Below are 15,835 nucleotides of genomic sequence, written 5' to 3'. Positions count from 1 at the left end.
CACTCAGTAGTTATAGAGGCCAGGAAGAAAAGCAACAGGAAAATTCAGGGGTAGGGAGTTTTTCTTTACTTTTTTGGTGCTTCCTCACTACCGCTTGTTAAACTTCCTCCCTGTTTGTGTCTATTTAACTGCTATATATATATATTATATATACAGCAGGGGTCACCATTTAGAGTGGAGAGGCAGCTGTGGTTTCCTGTGTTGCGCAAGGGGTTGGAGTAGATGCCCCTTGGGGCCACTTCCAGTTCTAGATTTCTATGATTCTATGTTTGTATTTTAAACTCTGCTCTAATGTTTGAAATGTTTTCGTCTTCATCCCCTCGGGGTCCCTGAGCTGGGTGAAAAGTGGTATAGAAATGTTTGAGGCCATTCCATGCCACCATCATCAGTGCCAGAGGGGGGAAAAAACCTACGCTATTAATATAGCATTGCTATTTCTTAATTATTTGGACTGTTTTGTTACTGACGGGGGCCAGTGGGTAATGTAACATCATAATATGTGGTATGTAAAGTGCTGATAAGATTCTGAGCTTAATGCTGTAACTGATTTTATTATGATTTTAGCTGTCTTGTTTGCTTTACTGTTGTACATTTGATGTACTCCGCTCTGAGCCCCCATGGGGGAATGGGCGGAACATAAATAAATGAATAAATAAATAAATAAAACTAACTGTACCAATTTGCCCTATCCAGGGCTTTAAACCCCAAGCCGACTCGAGACCTGCGACTCTCTTAGGGACTCTTATTAGAACAAAAATAAATCAATAAAATGTTAACTTAAAAAAAAAATCCGCCCTCAAACTCTATAAGGGTGCTCTTTGCCTGTAAACCCACTTGCAGTTAATACTTCAGTAGGGTTCCCAGACAACTTACCATCCCAGAAGATGCAAGATACCAGAACTTACTGAAAACAAGCTTCGGGTGGTTGTCAATATCTCTCTCGAGGTTCAGATAGCAAGGATCTTACCGGCTCCACTGCATTATAAGTGGGTGGTATATTCATTATTATTAAAGCAAAGACGACGAAAAGGCAGGGCTTTTTCTTGTAGCAGGAACTCCTTTGCATATTAGGCCACACACTCCTGATGTAGCCAATCCTTCTGGAGCTTCCAAGAGGCCCTGTAAGAAGAGCCCTGTAAGCTCTTGGAGGATTGGCTACATCAGGGGTGTGTGGCCTAATATGCAAAAGAGTTCCTGATACAAAAAAAAGCCCTGTGAAAAAGGATTTCATTTCATGGTTAACTCTTAGCCATGTGCAATTCTGCAAAGACTAACTCAGGGCCCCTAACATGGTGCCCAGAGGTGCCGTGGTGTCTGCCATCACCTTTCCTGGTGCCCACCCAGCATTTTTAGAAAGTGGGCATATGGAACTCTTGCCCAGCAGGGCTCCTGACCGTACACTGCAACCACAGTGTTAGTTTTGTTCTCTCTCTCCTTGGCTGCAATCACATCCAGTAAATAATGCACTTTCAATCCATTTTCAATGCACTTTCCAACTGGATTTTACTGTGTGAACTGGCAAAATCCAGTTGGAAAGTACATTGAACATGGATTATTGTGTGTGCGTGATTGCAGCCATTTTGTGTATTTTTTTTTAATTTAACACCTCCCCCCACCCAAAGCTTGGGATTCCTTTGAGCATGTGGCTCCACCTCCTATAGCAGTCATTATTGTGATTGGCTCCTCCTCCTGCAGCAGCCATTTTATAATTGCTTCCACTACCCTGCACCGGAATTCCAAAGGTGCCCACAGGCTCAGAAAAGTTGGGGACCTCCTAGGCTAATATTACACTTCCATTAAAGACTACCTGGGATCACTGGTATTTCTGGAAAGCTTTTAAATTCTGCACCTTTCAAAAGATTTCAGTTGTCTACATCACAATGCATATGACACAAAAAGGCCATGTGTGACAGTGGCGGTGAGAGAATATTAAAAAAAAAAAAACCCTAAACACTTCCAGAAACATTAACTATTGTGTCAAGCTTAATACAGCTTTGAATGAGATTTAAACCCTTTAGAAGCGTCAACAGCTCTACCTCTAGATTATTAAATATGAGAGCAAGAGAAGGGAATTGGATTATAATAACATGAAACTATTTGAGATGATAGCTGTGGGAATGTGTTATTTTCACTCCAGGCCAAATGAAAGCCTCCGCACTGAAGATGAATGAAATGTGAATTATTCCGACTGGAAGTGAAATTTAACATGTCAAATGTTGTGGAAGGACAGGTGGAAGAGGAACAGCTGTGGAGATGCGCTATGTCGGCAGGGCAGACTTAGAGGGGATACGGCGGTTAATTAACAAGATAATTGGACAAACACCACTTGCGCCCCTAAAATATGGAAAACTGTTGGAACTCCTTTCATCATATAGATTAATTCTGGTTGCAAAGTCCTCCGGAGCTAACTGAAGAAGCAGCATGGATGTTATGAAAAACAGGAAGCCCCTATGATACTTGGCAGGAATTTGATTACCAAAAAGGGAAGTCAAACTTTCAGTCAGGCTTGCAGGGATATTTCTATGCTAGGGGTCCCCAACCTTCTGTAGCCTGTGGGCATCTTTAGAACTCTGATACTGTGGTGGGAGTAACCACAAAATGGCTGCTTGCAGGAAGCAAATCCAGTCACAAAATGGCAGCCCAAAGGTAACTTTACAAAATGAGAAAATAAAACCAACACTCTTAACAGCAATTGCCACCAAAGCAATGTTATTTTAGCAAGCGCAGACAGTCAGATCACCAATGGCCAATCAAAAGCAAGAGGCCCACCAGACCGTACCCACTTTCTAAAAACACTTTTTGGACAACAGGAAAGGTGTCTTTTGGTGTTACGAGGGCTTTTTTTGCTGCAGGAACGCCTTTGCATATTAGGCCACGCACACCTGATGTACCCAATCCTCTCTTACAATAGGCCCTGTAAGAAGAGCCCTGTACACTCTTGGAGGATTGGCTACATAAGAGGGGTGTGACCTAATATGCAAAGGAGTTCCTATTACAAAAAAAGCCCTGGCACCAAGTTGGGACCTCAGCTCTACATCAAGCTAGAAAGGCTCTCAGCATTTGTCAAAACACAAAGGTATTGACTGTCAACTGCCCAAGGGGATCACAAGTTAGATCTAATGCCCTGCAGCAGAAGGACAAAGTGCTGAAGGGAACTTGGGGTTTGATATCCTCTACAATCCAAATAAAAGGAAAAATCTACTTGCTGCTTATTAAATTCTAGTTTTAAACTCTGGATGACGAGACAGTCTAGAAGAATGCAATACTCTGAAGTAGTACTATCAAACTATGAAGAAGTGTTGCCATCAGAAGGTCCATGGGCCAGAATCTTTCTTGCTAATAGGTCAACTGAAGTACAACTTCCAAACATTTCACCCATGAAATGAAGGACTCTTGCATCGGCCCTCATGCCAAGGTTCGAGTTATAAGAATGTAAGAAAAGTCACGTTGGATAAGGCCAGTGGCCCATTTAGTCCCACACCCTGTGTCATACAGTGGCCAAAACCCAGGTGCCATCAGGAGGTCATTCAGTGGGGCCAGAACTCCAGAAGCCCTCCCACTGTTGCCCCCCCCCCCACTGTTGTCCTCCCCCAAGCACCAGGAATACAGACCATCACCAACCCAGACACAGTGCTCCATCTACACTTTATGGCTAATAGCTACTGATGAACCTCTGTTCCATATGCTTATCCAATCCCCTCTTGAAGCTGTCTATGCTTGTAGCTGCCACCACTTTCTGTGGCAGGGAATTCCACTCTTTGGATGAAGAAACAATTCCTTTTATCTATACTAAGCCTACTACTTGTTAATTTCATTGAGTGCCCATAAGTTCTTATATTGTGGGAAAGAGAGAAAAGTACCTCTTCCTGTACCTTCTCTACCACATCCATAATTTTGTAGGACTCTATCATGTCACCCCATGTCATTTCTCCAAGCTAAAAATCCCTCACCTCTTTAACTTCTCTTCATAGGGAAGGTGTTTCATTTCCTTAATTATTTCAGTTGCCCTTTTCTGCACCTTTTCCATCACTATAGTATCTTCTTTTAGGTCTAGTAACTAGAACTGCACGCAGTATTCCAAATGAGGCCAAATGGGCCCTGTGTGCGCCCGGGGGGTGGGGTGCCATTTTTTAAAATTTGGGTCTATTGGACCCAAATATTATCAGTATTTCCCAGCATTCCAAAGCCCAGGAAAATCAGGCTTTTATTTGGGCTCAGCTCTATCGGTAGCTGAATCAGATTAGAATTGAACACAATCATAGGGCTCTATATTCACACCAACCAATCAGGCTTTATTCCGAATCGCGATATCACAGACAATACTAGACAAACAATTAACCTAATTCAATATTGCACTTTTCAGCCATACGACTCTTGCATTCTTGCTTTAGATATAGAGAAGGCCTTTGATAGTGTAGAACCTCTCTTCCTTAAAAAAGTCTTATATCATATGGGTTTCGGACCTAGGTTCAGAACGGTTATAGATTCTTTGTATTCCTGTCCATCGGCGTTTATACAAATTAATGGCCAACAGTCCCCTTCACTTATCCTAGAAAGAGGAACTCGTCAAGGGTGCCCCCTATCACCACTGTTATTCGCCATGGTCATAGAGCCCTTTGCAAATTTGATACGGCTTTCTTCAGAGTTTTCTGGTATCACTGTCCAAAATTCTACTTTCAAAATAAGTTTATTTGCCGATGATATAGTCTTATATATTACAAATCCACTACAGTCTATTAAAGCTGTTTCCTCTCTCCTGTCTGATTACAGTAAACTTTCAGGTCTTACAGTTAACCACTCAAAATCAATTCTCTACCCAATTAAAATCTCCGATACTTCTAAAAAAGACATAATTGCAAACTACCCCTTCCATTGGGTCTCTGATTATTGGTCCTATTTGGGGCTGAAAATTCCCTTAAACATAGCTGGCCTATTAAAAACTAACTACACGGCCACGGCTTCTGAGATTACTACCACGCTAAAGCAATGGGATAAGTTGCAATTATCCTGGATGGAAAGAATCCATATAATTAAATCTTTCATTTTCCCCAAGTTTTTATATCTCTTTCGGGCTCTTCCTATTGAGATCTCTCAGCCTATCTTAAATCCTGGCAACAAATACTGACCTCCTTTATCTGAAAATATAAAAAGCCTAGAATCAAAGTTTCAACTTTATGTCGATCAAGACAAAAAGGTGGCCTAGCAGTTCCCGACATTGCAAAGTATTATAAAGCTACTATTTTATCCCAGATGACCAAAATACTGTACCAACATCCCCCACCGCCATGGACGCCCATAGAGGAAGCTCACTTTACCCCACTGAAATACTACGAACTACTATGGCTTAAGAAAAATGAACACCCACCGTGGCAATTTATGAACCCATTCCTCAGGGCGCTCTTGTCAGTATGGGATTCGGAGCGTTATTTTCTAGCTCCAGGTCTCTCTACCATCTCATCCTTTGTAGGACAAAAATATTTCCTCCCTGCTCAACTACCCTTCTCTTTCAAGGTCTGGAGAGACTCCTCAAAAGTTTTTTTCTTTAATCTTCTTTCATCTTCTAAACAACTTCTACCTAAAAATGACCTAGACCAAGTTTTGACCAAGCCAGCACCTTGGTTTGAATACTTTCAAATCAGGCACTTTCTTCAGGACCCTAATGTGATTTCTTCATTTTCTCGCCCTTCATCTGACTACGAATATCTGGTTCTTCATTTTCACGAAGAGAGAACGCCTAAAAGTCTCATTTCACGGCTGTATCGAATCCTATTGTCCAAACTTGAAGCAACCTTACCCTCTTACACCACTCAATGGCATAAAGACTGTGGCATCACCCTTTCCCCCGACCAATGGGATTCTATATGGGCTAGTGATGCCCTACAATCTACTATTATAAATATATCTCAACAAAACTTTAAATTGATTGCACGTTGGTACCTTACTCCTAACCAGTTCTCCCATATGACCCAGTTAGGCTCTTCAGACTGCTGGAGAAACTGTGGGCTCAAAGCCTCTTATTTTCACTGTTGGTGGGACTGCCCTAAAATCAGATCATTCTGGACCTCAATTTGTGCCCATCTCTCCTCCCTAGTTGGGGTCCTGATCCCAGATGACCCATCAAGGATACTTCTTAATCATTGGTCTGATACCCGTCTCTTACCTTCTAAAAAATCCTTGATAGTTAAACTCCTGACAGCGGCTAAAACCACGATCGCGCAGTCCTGGAAAAACACATCGAATTTGACACTTGACAACTGGCTACTTAAGGTCTGGGAACACATTGTAATGGATAAAATTCAGGCAGCCATAGACCACAAAGATCCATACCAAGCCTACGCTAAATATCTGGCAATTTGGCTTCCCATTCTGGAAAAGCTTGACACCGATCCATTTTATGCTAACTCTTATTCTAAAAATAAAATGTATAAGGATTTCCTGTTGTTATAAAATTTGTTTTTTAACAAGTTAATTTCAAGTTACTTAAAGGGTATTATATCTTCCTTTTTCCTTTCCCTGATCTTATTTTATTTTTAAATACTGTGTTATAACAACTATAATTATTATTACCTTCTGTTTGTATTTTGTTTATTTTGTTTTTTAAATGTTGTTGTTTTTGCTCTGTATTTTGTCTATTAAGCTTACGACGTTATCTCTGTTAATTTTCACGGTAAACTTCTTGTGTTATGGATTGTAAGCTACTTTTATACCTCAATAAAAATGTTTAACTTGGAAAAAAAAATCAGATTAGAAAATCTGTATTTGGCTGAATAAATACCTGAAAAATACTGAGAAAGTATTTTTGGGGTACTTATTCAGTTTGGTTTTTGCCGAATGCACACCCCTAGTCCTGACTCGTTGCTTCATTACTCACTGAACCTGACCTTTTGCATTCCTTTGACCATAAATATTGGTTTTAAAAAACCTCAAACCTAAAAAAATGTTTAATAGAATGGATCTGGCTGTATTTACAGAGTAAAAAAGGTAAAGTTAGTCCCCTGTGCAAGAACCAGTCGTTTCTGACTCTGGGGTAATGTCGCATCACAACATTTTCATGGCAGACTTTTTACGGGGTGGTTTGCCATTGCCTTCCCCAGTCATCTTTACCCCCAGCAAGCTGGGTACTCATTTTACTGACCTCAGAAGGATGGAAGGCTGAGTCAACCTTGAGCCAGCTACCTGAGCCTAGCTTCTGCCAGGATCAAACTCAGGTCATGAGCTGCAGTACTGGAGTGTACCATTCTGTGTCACGGAGCTCTTTCCCCTGAACACATCAAACAGTGCTTACTTATATTATAATATTATTATTAATAATAATAATAATAATAATAATAATAATAATAATAATAATAATAATAATAATAATAATAATAAATTTATTTTTGTATCCCGCCCTCCCCCGCCAAAGGCGGGCTCAGGGCGGCTCACAGACATGGAATACCATGATTTAAATAAAACAATGTAGACAACAATTTAAATACAATCAATTACATAAATTAATTAAAATAGATAAAAACAGGTGCTATAAAATACTATAAGTCACAATCATACATAAGATGGCTAGATGGCTACAGGTCAGTTTAGCCAGGTTCTGTCTTAAAAGCAAGCTGAAAAAGAAATGTTTTGCAAGCCCTGCGGAATTGGTTCAGGTCCCGCAGGGCTCGCACCATCTCTGAAAGTTGATTCCACCATCGAGGGGCCATTGCTGAAAAGGCTTGCTCCCTGGTTGTCTTCAATCTAGCCTCTCTTGGCCCAGGGATTATTAAAAGATTTTGAGAGCTAGATCTCAGTGCTCTCTGGGGAACATATGGGGAGAGGCGGTCCCTTAGGTAGGCAGGTCCTCGGCCATATAGGGCTTTAAAGGTAATAACCAGCACCTTATAGCGAACACGGTACACAACCGGCAGCCAGTGCAGATCCCGCAGCCCAGGCCGCACGTGTTCCCACCGAGGTAGTCCCATTAGCAGCCTGGCCGCCGCGTTCTGCACTACCTGAAGTTTCCGTGTTCGGCATAAGGGCAGCCCCACGTAGAGGGCATTGCAGTCTAGTCTCGAGGTGACCGTTGCGTGGATCACAGTTGCTAAGTCGCTTATATCCAGATAGGCACAGAGATGGAAGAAAAACAAGTGGCTCTAACACACAGGTGGCCAAACCGCAGCTTGGGAGCCACATGTGGCTCTTTCACACATATTGTTTGGCCCTCAAAGCCTCCACCACCCTGTCTGCTAGCCTGGAGAAGGATTTTCTCTGTAAATCACTTATCCAAGCCAAGCTAGCCGGTGGTTTGGAGAATGCATTTAAAGTTACATAGCTTTCTTTCCCCTCTCCCTCCCTTCCTGTCTTGTGGTTTTCAAATATCTGATGTTCATGTCTTGCAGCTTTCAGACATCTGACATTTGTTCTACATTAAGCAAGTTTGGCCACCCCCTCTAGCATCTGTTGTCCATGAGTGTTAAGAGTCGGGGAAGGCGCAATGCACTGTGGTAGAGCAACTGCTTGGCATGCAGAAGGTCCCAAGTTTAGTCCTCAGAATCCCCAGTTAGAAGACGATGGATAAGACCCCTTGGCAAACTGCTGCCAGTCAAAGGACACAATATTGACCTTGTTAAACTCAAGTCCAGTAGCACCTTAGAGACCAACAAGATTTTCAGGGTAGAAGCTTTCAAGAATCAAAGTTCCCTTCATCAGACGTGAATAGGAATGGAGAGTTCAGAGTCTTTATATCTCTAATATCTCAGACAGATGGTAGGAAGGGTGTTGTAAAGAATGCATGTAAAGGATGCAGAGGGACCATGCATATTGCAGTAAGCTTGATCAGAGCAGAGGGGGGAAAGGCTTGAAGGCAGAAAATTAGCATCTGTAATAAGACAAGAATCCTACATCCCTATTCAGCCCTGGGGGGCTCACTTTGATAGACCAATGGTCTGATTCAGTATAAGGCAGGTTCCTGTGTTTGCATGAGTTTCTAGTGTCTCTGTTCCATTCCCTCTCCCAGCCTGTTCCAACAGGGGTCTGAAATCTGAAAAACTCTTGTGCATACTAGCTTTTTTCCCCTCCCCAAGGCACTCCCAACTCACTTCAAGGCACAAATGAAGCCAGCATTTGTCCCACAGAAAGGCAGCAGAAACTGAAGCCAGCACTGTGTCTTCCCGTATCTGGCTACGCAGCTTGTCAGAGCACACGATGCTGTCTGATATGGAACTGTTCCACATAGCATGCCAAAGACCTGCATCTTTCACTTTGTCATTTCTAGATAGCAGGAGCTTTTGCTAGCTGTATTATGGGAAACTGCGTTATGACTTGTGGCAGGCTTAATATTCTTTCCAAGCATCCCTTCTCCACGAGGAAGTCTCTTCTTCTCCTCTCTCTTTCCAGGCAGCTACTCCTTTAGTTCCTGTACATTCCCAATGTAATTTTGCCAGCTTCCTTCTGTTAAGGGTTGGAGCAGATGTCACTGCAAACCCTCCTCCCATGTTTTTATGGATATGAAAAAACCCCCTAGAATCCACCCAAGATTATTTAGTAAGGAACCTAGGAGTGTTTTTCTTTCAGTCTGAGAATCTGGTTATGCTTCTGAAACCAACCTACAGACTTATCATACTGCAAAGCAACATTTAACTTCACTAAAATCTGCATGCACAGGGTTTGTTTGTTTATTTTGCAGCAGGAACTCCTTTGCATATTTGGCCGTACACCTCTGATGTAGCCAATCCTCCAAGAAGAAGAAGATGATGATATTGGATTTAAATCCCACCCTCCACTCCGAATCTCAGAGTCTAAGAGCGGCTCACAATCTCCTTTACCTTCCTCCCCCACAACAGACACCCTGTGAGGTGGGTGGGGCTGGAGAGGGCTCTCACAGCAGCTGCCCTTTCAAGGACAGAGTCTCAGAACGGCCTACAATCTCCTTTACCTTCCTCCCCCACAAGACACCCTGTGAGGTGGATGGGGCTGGAGAGGGCTCTCACAGCAGCTGCCCTTTCAAGGACAGAGTCTCAGAACGGCCTACAATCTCCTTTACCTTCCTCCCCCACAAGACACCCTGTGAGGTGGGTGGGGCTGGAGAGGGCTCTCACAGCAGCTGCCCTTTCAAGGACAGAGTCTCAGAATGGCCTACAATCTCCTTTACCTTCCTCCCCCACAAGACACCCTGTGAGGTGGGTGGGGCTGGAGAGGGCTCTCACAGCAGCTGCCCTTTCAAGGACAACCTCTGCCAGAGCTATGGCTGACCCAAGGCCATTCCAGCAGGTGCAAGTGGAGGAGTGGGGAATCAAACCCGGTTCTCCAAGATAAGAGTCCGCACACTTAACCACTACACTAAACTGGCTCTTAGTACAGACGTCTTAGTACAGGGCCTACTGTAAGCTCCAGGATGATTGGCTATATCAGCTTGTCAGAGCACACGATGCCATCTGATATGGAACTGTTCCACATAGCATGCCAAAGACCTGCATCTTTCACTTTGTCATCTCTAGATAGCAGGCTATATTATGGGTGCATGTTATTTGCTATATTAGTTGCTAGCTATATTATTTCCTATATCAGGCCTAATATGCAAAGGAGTTCCTGCTACAACCCCCCCCCCCTGCACACGCATAATAAAGGACCGATCCAGTAGTGCAGAAACTCTGTGCTCTCCCATCGTCTCCTTCTCACCCCTGCCAATGCACTGGTGTATGCAGGGAACACGAAGAAGCACTCAACAGAATGCACAACTCTTGTATCACCTTCCAGTCTTCCATCTTGGCATTAATGAAAGTTACTCCCATTCCAGAATATAATTAATTTGCATCAGACGGCAAGAGAGCAGCAGCTGAGAAGAAGGGTACAGGACACTATACATAGTATCTTGGTTTGTTTGTGTGTGCACGTGGTGTGACGTCTTGTAACTTCTGTTACCAGACAGCACTGTTTATGGGCAGGAGGTTCCAGCATTTCAGAGCCACCTTCGGAATTTTCAGAGAGGGTCGTGAGCTCCAACACCAAATGGCTGCCACAGGGGGCAGTGCCAAGTCTAAAATGGCTACTTCAGGAGGCGGAGCCAAACAGAAGACCTTCATCGTCACACCTCTTGGGAAGAATCTTCAAGAGCGAATGAAACCACAAACCAACGAAGGAAAGCCTGGGGATTAATTAGTTATACTGATCCTCCAAAGAAAAACTCTTTCCTTGACATGAGGGTAGCCAAAACAACCCCTGTCTTACAATGGCTTGCTTTCTCAAAAGCTCAGTGGGCACCAGAGGAAGTACAGGTTGCAGCCATGGCACTCATAGGCACCAGGTTAGAGATCCCTGGCCCATGCTATGTATTATATGTAGCTAATGGATGTTTCCTTATTCTGTATTCCTACGTTAGTCCAATCTGGAAAGGCAGATTGTAAAATGGAAAAATAAATAAACCCAAAAGGCCGATACAGACTTGCCACCCCTGGCACTGACCGATTGTGCCTTGAGCTCACTCTAGGCAGGAGGGACGCCAATTTAGAAACAGAGTTCTCTCCGGTGTTTATGAAGTGTTTTGGGCCCAAGCTCTGCAGCCACATTTGCCTGGAGCCTTTGCACAGAGCCAATTCTGGAATCCCCTCCCTAGCGAGATTGGTATGTCCCCCTCGGTCTCTGTCTTCCGCCAACACACAACTTCTCTGTTTCATTTGGCGTCCCCTCTTACTTATGTGTTTGAGTTGTTGTTTTTAAATGATTTTTTTTTTATAATATGATTTTTTTAAAAGTTTAATTGTTTGGATTGTTTGCTGCCTTGGGGGGCTTCTAAATTGGGTGGAAAGGCAGCATAAAAATGGAAGTATAAAAAAGGCGGCATAAAAATGTCAGACACGGAAAATTATGAATACATTTAGCTTTCACCACAACAGCGGTGTTTGAAGCACAGTCTCTCCCCCTGCTCCAATAATTACATTTAGTAAATGTGCTAACACAACGTTCTGTAGACATTTACGAGTGCTGTTCCACCGGGCAGAAGGTGATCCTGAGGAGACGTGTGCGAAACTCAGACTTCCCTGAGGAAGACATGTGGAGGCAAGGCTTGTGTTCAGTATGACCAAAAATGATGCATTTTGATTACCTCATTAACACTGGAATGAAGCCAGCCCCCACGGTATGTGGAACAAATGAGCCACCGCGCACCATTTGAATATTTTCAGATCTTTCCTTATTAAACAGGAAATTATATACATCCAGAATGCCAATACCAAAATGACACATAAAAACAAGGATACCAAAATAATTTTAAATTACCCAGTGAGGATGAGGAAAATCCACTGCCTTTTTTGCATGAAGGAATAAATACAACACATTTTTAAAAAAAATGATTCTCAATTTTGAGAGGCTTTCCTACACGCAGTATCTTTTTAAAAGATTATTAATACTTCTAAGCTAATTTCTAGCCTAAGTTCAGGGATGCTTGTGGTCTGCAAAAAAAAAAAGAAGCACATTTTTATTTCTGCTTTGGGCATGCATAATACTGCATAATCCAAGAACAAAGGCTATTCCAACCTAGAAATATAGAGAATTATCGTTTGCAAATTCATTCCAGGTATGAAGCAGAGTAACCCCGGGCAAACTGATCATAATATTTAAGAGGCAAAGAGAGAGCAGCAATGTTAATTCAAAATGCAATTAATCATGAGAAGAATTTTCAGCCACTAAGAAACAGGACCAGTAAAAGCAAATTCAGGATTGCTGAACAGGCTCTGGCAAAATGCTCAATGTATCGTAACATGATTCGGAATCCAGATGCTTCACTCTTTACCATTTTTCTCTCTATACTTTTTGTAAAACTGATACTGCGCTAAATCCTGTAGCAAGCATGCGGGGTGAATAAAAGCTAAACAAAGGAACTAGCAAAATCCATCCTCCATTTATTGAAAATGTATCTTGTTTTTTCACCCAGATATACCTTCCCTGACCTATTTCCCTAGATGCACTGAGAGTTTACGCATCTTAAGACAGCAGCTTCTGTGGATGAATCCTATGTAACTTCAGACACTTTTCTTCCAAATCAGATTGATCAAAACACTTATTCAGGTAGGGATTGCAAGCAAAATACTATTGGCTCCAGATTCTGACCTATCCCCAGGGGTCCCCAACCCCCAAGCTGTGCACCAGTACTGGTCCATGGCCTGTTAGCAACCAGGCTGTGAGTTGTATAATTATTTCACTATATATTACAATACAGTAAGAAGAAGAAGAAAAAGAAGAAGACGGCAACATTGGATTTATATCCTGCCCTCCGCTCCGAATTTCAGAGTCTCAGAGTAGCTCACAATCTCCTTTATCTTCTCTCCCCACAACAGATACCCTGTGAGGTGGGTGATGCTGAGAGAGCCCTCACAGAAGCTGCCCTTTCAAGGACAACTCCTGCAAGAACTACGGCTTCAAGTAAAGGAGTGGGGAATCAAGCCCAGACAAGAGTCCGCACACTTAACCACCACACCAAACTAATAGAAATAAAGTGCACAACTGAATCATCCCTAAACCATCCCCCCACACACACACCCTTCCTGGTCTGTGGAAAAATTGTCTTTCACAATACCTGTGCCAAAAAGGTTGGGGACCGCTGAGACAGAGGGTCCTCAAACACCAAAAGGACTGAGACCAAGAACCACCTCCAGAGACAAACTTCCCACAGAATAACAGAAGGTGATCCAAACATACGACGGGAACAACTCTGAACCCTGCCCCTTTGAGAAGGCCATCCTTCTTCTCTTGCGGATGCTGATGTCTCTGGAGGGTCACCAAGGGGAAGGCATTCCCCACCAAACCCTGGATCGCATTCACAGACACACAGGCCTCCCCATGAGACTATTTAAAAACACTTGGCCAGCTTCAGATGTTTGCTGGAATAAACAGGGCAGGCGCTGCCTTCACCTGCAGGTCTGCAGCCAGCCCCAGGGAGCTGTCCGTGGTCCTGACCATCCACAGATTTCCCTAGATCACGGGTGTCACTCATTTGTTATGAGGGCCGGATCTGACATAAATGAGACCTTGTTGGGCCGGGCCAGGTCGGGTCATGTGTGTACCTAGCAGAGGCCATGTGTGTGTAGGTAGCAGAGAGATAGTTTTTAAAGGACACAGACAAACATGCCTAATTAAAAAAAAAAACTTAAAATAAAACATGCTTAAAATATTAGCACTCATTGGTCTTAAAGGTGCTTTCTTTGTATTTCTCCCCTGCAATCCAGGGAACGGGGCAAAGGAAGTTCTGGCTCTTTCCTTTCCTCTGCAGGGGACCGGGAGGGGGAGGAGCCTCAACCAATGAGAAAAATTGAGGTTTTGCTCTGTAGCTCCTGTGCGATTGAGCAAGCCTTGCAAAGCAAGGAGAGATGCAGAAGGAAGCAAGAGAGAGGGAGGGGGAAGCAGACAAGAGCCAGTAGCTCGGGGGCCTGATAGGAGCCTTCCGAGGGCCTGAATTGGCCCCTGGGTCGCATGTTTGACACCCCTGCCCTAGATACTTGCCATACCTTATCTAGCCATCTGCCAAGCCACCCCTCTGTGTGTCAGCCTGAACCAGGAGAAGAATAAAGGTGTAATCACTGCTAATGCAATCCCATCATATCTCATCTTGGTCAACTTGCTTCCTTCCCACAAAGCAAATGTTAACTAAAACTAGGCCACTGAAATCCCATTCGCTTTAATGAGTCAGTGCTAGAACTGTCTGTGAGCTACCCATTAAGCAAAATAATCGAACAATGTAAATAAATAAATAAACAGAATAAGCCATTATCTGCATCCCATTAGATTCCTACAGGCTAATCTATCATTTCCAGATGCTAGGAAGGGGGGAACATGTAGGTCTTATGGACTCTTCCACACGCATGTTACATATCTCCCAATTTCAAATGAGCAACAATATCCTTCTTCACAAAATGAAAGCCATAAAATCAGTATATAATAACATGTGGTTTTATGTGACTAAGTTAATGCCATTCTAAAATTATTTTTTCAGTTGTTAAATCCAGTTTCAATAGATGCTGTAATTACCTGAATTTGTTCTTCAGCTGCTAAAAATCCATGTATCTTTTTTGCAGACAACCAAATTCAGCATTTCTGGGGAGAGAGAAAAGGTTTTATTGTTTATTTGCACTTGTCTCCAGGAAATGATCACAATTATAGAACAGCCTTTTCACACTTTCCTGTATGCAGGAAAGTTGGCCCAATTGTTTCCTATACAATTACCATATATTTACAACAATTCATTGGGAACAATTATAAAGCACAGTTTTTGAAGTAATGCTCTAACAATTCAGGGAAGATGGTGCTGCACATTGTTAGTTTTTTAGCTTTCCATTTTTCATTCTTTTTTTTTACATTAAACAATACAAACGATAAAAGAAACCTTTAACCAATGTAAATATCTCTTTTTAATAGTCCAACAGATTTCTATCTGGTGAAGGAAGCTCTGACTCCTAAGAGCTCATACCCCTATGGCCTTGTTGGTTTCTGTGGTGTTGCAGATTTGAATCCAGGGCTTGAATTCAGCAGGAGCTCACAGGAGCACAGCTCCTGAACCTCCAGTCAAGGTCTGCATTCAGTAGGGAGTTCTCTCCCCGCTAGACACAGATCCTGGGGCATATGCAAATGAGACATGCTACTGAGCTCCTGCACCTTTTTCCTCTACAAAATGACCCGTTTGAATCTACACATTCTACTGTAGACCAACACAGCTACTCTCCAACAGCTACAGTCCAACAGGGCAACTGTCCCTACGGCAAAGCCATAACATAAGATGAAACTGCTTAAGAAAGCTGTTTCCAAGAAAGGTACATAACGTGTGGCAATGGACCACTCTGACACCTCACCTATGAAAAGGAGACTGAAGCTA

General features: G+C 42.9%; 1 protein-coding gene across 21 annotated transcripts in view; it reads right to left on the bottom strand.

The window, feature by feature from the left end:
- Positions 1 to 15,070, bottom strand: part of ADGRL3 (adhesion G protein-coupled receptor L3) — an 813,661-nt gene extending 798,591 nt beyond the window's left edge. For all 21 annotated transcript variants that reach the window (XM_060236824.1, XM_060236827.1, XM_060236810.1 and 18 more), the window contains exon 1: positions 14,995 to 15,070. The gene's annotated coding sequence lies outside the window, so the exon portion shown is untranslated. The remainder of the gene's footprint in view (positions 1 to 14,994) is intronic.
- Positions 15,071 to 15,835: the final 765 nt, after the last annotated feature.

This window comes from Heteronotia binoei, chromosome 4 (assembly GCF_032191835.1).
Source record: "Heteronotia binoei isolate CCM8104 ecotype False Entrance Well chromosome 4, APGP_CSIRO_Hbin_v1, whole genome shotgun sequence".
Lineage (NCBI taxonomy): Eukaryota > Metazoa > Chordata > Lepidosauria > Squamata > Gekkonidae > Heteronotia > Heteronotia binoei.
This window is presented reverse-complemented; position numbering and strand designations above follow the sequence as displayed.